Below are 5,914 nucleotides of genomic sequence, written 5' to 3'. Positions count from 1 at the left end.
GGGAGGCTCTGCAGGGGCAAGGCCGGGGTGGGGATGGGCAGAAAGGCGAGCGGGAGGGGGCAGGTTACTCACCATGTGGGCTGAGGCTCAGGCTGTCTCCCAGGCACAGCATCCATGACAGGCTACCTCCACTCCCACCTCACCCGGACAAGCCAAGCCAAGCCCCCTCCCCTTCCGGAGAGACTGCTCCAACCCAGAGAGGGAAGGTGGGGGAGCCAAGAGAGAGTCCCCTGTCTCCCCAGCTGGAGGAGCAGGCTGGGGGGGTGAGGTAGTGGCAGGGGTGGGGGGAGATGAGAATAGTATAGGGGGAAAAAATCTGCCTTGGATGGAGATAGGGAAGAGGAGCTGGAAGCTGGACGCGAAGGGGGAGGGGGCTATCAAGAGGGAGTGTTTTTATTATTTTTTTCTTCTTATGGTTGGGAGAGGAAAAATAAATCAAAATTCCGATTCCATCCCAGCACAAATCAATGTTTGCTCCATCCCAGCATCACGGGGGAGGCTGGGCCAGGCAGATTTAAAGGGGCAGGGAGAAGAGAGGAGAGGAGAGAAGGTGGGTAGAGGAAGATACGAGGAAGAGGGAGAGGCAGGGGCTAGGACAGGGGCGGGAGGGTCCCCGGACAGAAAGAGATGGGTGTCCGCTAACCCTGCGGTGAGGGAAGAGGCAGGCAGAGAGAAGAAGAGGCACCGAGACCCCCAGGGTGGAAAGAAACCCTCTGGCATGCGGGCAGGGAGTAGGGCGAGGCGGAGGGGAGGGGAGAGGAGCGAGGGGGAGGAGACTGAGATGAAGATGGGGAGGCAGGGGAAGGCCGAAGCTGGGCGGGGGAGGGAGGAGAGATGCTGGCGAGGCTGGGAGAGGGTGAGAAGAATACAAAGAAAGAGGTGCAGGGGTGAGAGCTAAGGAGTGGGGAGATGCAGCCGGAGGGGAAGGAAGGCGGGGAAACCCATTCTGGGGCTGGGGAGGGATGGCACAGAGGAGAGAAGCAGGGGAGGAGGAACGGAGGGGGAAAGAAATAGATATGGAGACTGAGAGGGCGAAATAAGGGTTGTGAAGGGAGGGAGAAAGCTCTGCAGAGGGAATGGCAGGCGTGGGTACCGAAATCCAGGCAGGAAGAGCCCAAATAGAGGCAGGAGAGCCGGAAGTGGTGTTTGTGGAGACCTGGGGAGAAGAATGAACCTGCCAGCTACTTGTACTGAAGCCAGGAAGCCCTGGGCATGTATGCCTGTGTCCATCCACTCAGTCCACTGTCCTCCCTAAGAAAGCAGTGGGGAGGAGGAGGCTCATCCTCTTGCGCTTTCTGAAGAAGCTTGAAATGGAGCCCTGCCAGGACCCCAGCATTGACCCCACCAATGCTTCTCTAGGTCTCACCATCCTCCACCCCCTCACGGACTATTTCTCCCTGTGCTGGCCTTCTAAAGAGAGCAGGGTGCATTATTTTTGAATGGAGGAACAAGGGGCCAAGCCAGGCTTGGTGATGCCATGAAGATCCCGGGGCTTAGGCATCCTCTCTTTTGCAAACCTAGAGGCAAATATGCAAGGACATGTTTGGGCGGGCCCTTACTGTGCCAAGGCCCCATCCAGCCCATCACCCTTCTGTCCACTCATCAGAGGGGCAGCAATCCAGGGCCTTACTGTTAGTTAGACTCTGCATCTAGTTCTATCTTGCCCCTAGCCATTCAGGAAGGAGGACACTGTGTCCAGTAACACACAACAGGAGACATAGCCAAATGCACTCAGTTGCCTTTAATTTCATATATGACCTGGTCCACCACATCTCCCCTCCCAACCCTCACCCCCATTTTACAGAGAAACGAATTAAGACCCAGAGGGGGCAGTCACTCACCAGAGGTCACACAGCAGAGCTGGCAGAGCTAGGATTAGAGCACTAGACTTCAGACCATTTGAGCCCTGTCATTTCCTCCCAGGGATCTGTGAACGTGGGTACCTCTCTTAGACTCAGCGGCTCCATACTGGGTGTTTTGGTAAAATAAAGAGCATGAGGTTTGGAATAAATAGGGATTTCCCTTGCACTGTTTTTTTTCCTAAAAGTTTAGATGAGATTGGAGAAACATGTAAATTTTCAGCCTCCAAGGCAGGGACCACATCTTCTAAGTGCTAAGCACTTGGGACGTGGTTGTTGATGGGTCCACTTGGGACGTGGTTGTTGATGGAGAATTCATTCATTCATTCATTCATCAAACATCTACAGAGTTAACTGTGTACCGGGCACATTGTCAGGTGCAAGAGATACAGTGGTGAACACTGTGTTGCCTACCCTCATAGACTTTCGTACCTAGTAGAGAAGATAGATTCTAGTGATTCTAGTGTGTTTAGTGCCATGACATGTCTTTGGGGGTGGAATAGGGAACAGGGATGGAATCCAACCTAGGCTGGCTCCTTGGGGAAAGGAGCACTTAAGATGAATCCAGAAGGGGTTGCTGGGGCAGGATCAGCTGCATTGCTCACACCTATATTCAGCCATTCCTTCTCTATACAGTACCTCGTCCCACTCAGCCCCTAAGAGTCCCCTTTTCTTCAAGAAAGGAGGAAAACAAGGGGAAAAAAACAAAAACAAACAAAAAACCCCACAAAAAATCACAACAATCTATGGTTCTGAAAGACCTGTGTCCTGCTCTTTAGGGAGAAAGGGTGGTAGGGATAAAACGGAAGTTGGGGCATGATGTCTTTTGGTAAGGTGACTCTATACTGAATTGTGAGCTGCAAATTAGGGTCCAATGAAGGGTCCAAGCAAATCACAAAGAAATCTCCCATAAAAGTACCCTGGTGCACGTGGGATGTACAGTCCTAGCTCCCGGATCTCCCTGAGTAAGCTACCCTTCCAACCCCTTTCTGGTCTGTGCCTGTAGGCCCTACAATCCTCTCTTTCAGGTCACGGATGCTTTTTAAAGAGAATGCGCTGGCTTGTTTGGCCACAGTTTACCAACATTCAGGTGCCACAGAAAAAGGAACTATCCAGTGGTTCATGCCTGTAATCCCCAGTATTCTGGGAGGCCAAGGCAGGAAGAATGCTTGAGCCAGGAAGTTCGAGATCAGTCTGGGCAACATAGTTAGACCTCGTCTCTATAAAAAAATAAAAAAATAAAAAAATTAGCTGGGGCTGGGCGTGGTGGTTGAGCCCAGAAGATCAAGGCTGCGGTGAGCCTTGGTCGTGCCATACACTCCATCCTGGGTGACAGGGAACTGATGTTAGATGGAGCGGCTCTATGCTTGGAGGAATTCGCTCCATCTGTATTACCTCATCCAATCCTCACAACAAAACTGTCATTGGAAGCAGTTCAGACTGGAGGCTGAGAGATGGGCTTCTGAAGATGGATAGACCTATGTGTGAATCCTGTCTCTACCACTACTAGTTGGGCAAACCTGAGCACATTATCTAACTTTTCCGAGCTGCAGTTTGTGTAGCTCTAAAATGGGAATGTCAGAACCTACTCCACACATTATTATGAGGATAGAAATGATCATGTATGAATTGTAAGTATGAATAGTACATATGATAATATATGGAAGAAAACCATTTGGCATAGTGTCCAGTGCATAGTAAATGCACAGTAAATGGTGGCTTGAAAGATAGGTTGGTATTATTATTATTATTATTATTTGAGTTGGAGTCTCCGTCGCCCAGACTGAGTGCAGTGGCCACTCCAGCCACTGCAGCCTCGACCTGCTGGGCTTCTGCGATCCTTCCGCCTCAGGCTTCCAAGTAGCTGGAACTACAGGCGCGTGCTACCACACTCAGCTATTTATTTATTTATTGTAGAGATGAGGTCTCGCCAAGTTGCCCAGGCGGGTCTCAAACCCGCGGGCTCAGGCAATCCACTCACCTCAGCCACCCAAAGCGCAGGATCACAGGCTGAGCCACTGAGAGGTTGGTATTATTATGCCAGTTTTATAGGTGAGAAATCTGGGACCCAGAAGTTAATTAATTTGCTTAATGGTGGCTTAATATATAGCAGCTCTTGGAATTCAATATGTATCAGACTCCCAAGTTATTATGTTTTAACAAGTGCAATTTTGGGGGGCCTGTTTATAAAAGTAAAACATGCTCATTGTAGAATTAGGAAAATACAGCACAATATTAAGAATAAAAATAACGCATCCATCATCTCACTGTATAACAAACACTTTAATGTATTTTTCATATAGTCTTTTATGCATTTTTATTTAACATAATTAGTTAAATGCTGTATATACAATTTTGTGTCCTACTTGTTCACTTAGCTTTACATTGTACGTATTTTTCTATATCATTAAAACATCCTTAAGTTTTTAATGGCTGCATGATATTCCACTGTTTGGATGCACAATACTTTAATTGTTCTAGCATAGCACTTTTATACTATTTGTACTTTTTTTGCTATTAAAAATTAACATGTTTAAGAGAACTGGATTAAAAAAATGTGGTACATATACACGATGGAATACTACGCAGCCATAAAAAAGAACAAAATCATGAATTTCACAGCAACCTGGATGGAACTGGAGTCTATAATACTGAGTGACCTCTCACAGAAACAAAGATCAGAATATCACATGTTCTCACTCATATAATGGACCTTGAACATCCAATGTAATACTATAAGAAAATGACTGACGGTACTGGGAAATTATGGGGGGGGAGGGGGATGGGATTAACAGTAGCAAATATCTGTTTGGGGCTGGGGAAACACCTCTTATCAACAGGGTGCCTGAATGAAACGTAATTGTACACCTAACCCTTAACTGTACCCCACAAAACCATAATAAAAAATACTGATTAATTATTTAAAAAAATTAACATGTTTGTATACAAACATTTGTATCTCTCATGTTTTCTTTTAAAAATGTTTTTTCATGAAAAATTTCAAACATATACCAAAGTAGGCAAGATAGAATGAAGAACCTCCATGTACCTATCACCTGGCATCAACAATTATCACTCTTGGCTAATCCTGTTTTCGCCTTCCCCGTTTATTTCAAGTCTCAGGTATCATGTTATATCAGTCTATTGATTTCTTGAAGTTAGACTCTTAACAATAGAATTATTGAGTCACAAGGTAGAAACTTTTAAAAAAGATTTTGGCTTTGTTTTACTGTAATCACTCCTAGAAAGGTTGTAAAAATTTATGCTCTCACCAATAGTGCACAAGAGTGCTGGTCTTATTGTACCCTGACCTGCACTGACCTTTAGTTGTAATACACACACATACACACACAGACACACACACACACACACACACACACACACACACACACACACGTTTTGCCAACTTGACAGGTGAAATGTGCTTCTATACATTTGTTTGATTGATTGCCTGGCTTACCATGAGAAAGCAATTGGTGACTCCATTAGAGCAAATTCTCCTGAAGGGGTTCTAGAAACATGATGGCACCTCCTGGGGACCCCGGCCGGTGTCTATGGAGTGGGAGTGGAGGGGTACAGCTTTCTAGCTATGCTGGGACTAGCTAGCCTCCCCCTGCACCTAAAGCAGAGAGGAGCCTGGGTTAAATCTCCTGCCTCATCTCCCAGCAGCCACCAGGGGTCAGGATGGGGCCAGAGATCCTGCCAGTGGGAGCGCGTTAAGAATGGCCAGCAGCCAGACACTGCATTTCCTCTGTTTGGCCACTGCTGGTTGGTCCACAGCTCCCCTCTGCTCATCAGATCATAATTCCAGAATGTTCTGCACGGCTGTCCTTCCCTGCCTGACTGTCCCTGCCTCTCACTGCTCCCAGGGCTTAGCTTGCTGAAAAGGGAAAATGCCTGGCAGAAACCACCCTGGATGTATAAGAAATTGGTTTTGCTTCCTTTTTCTACACCTCTCTGTGAGCTGGGTTCACTATGGTGCAGGGATTTTTTTGAACCTGGGATCCATTCTCTGAGGGATCTAAGGATGGACCTTAGGGCCTGTGAACTCTCTG

This window comes from Carlito syrichta, unplaced genomic scaffold, assembly GCF_000164805.1.
Source record: "Carlito syrichta isolate Samal-C Ts95f unplaced genomic scaffold, Tarsius_syrichta-2.0.1 Scaffold309773, whole genome shotgun sequence".
In the NCBI taxonomy this organism is placed as follows: Eukaryota; Metazoa; Chordata; class Mammalia; order Primates; family Tarsiidae; genus Carlito; species Carlito syrichta.
This window is presented reverse-complemented; position numbering follows the sequence as displayed.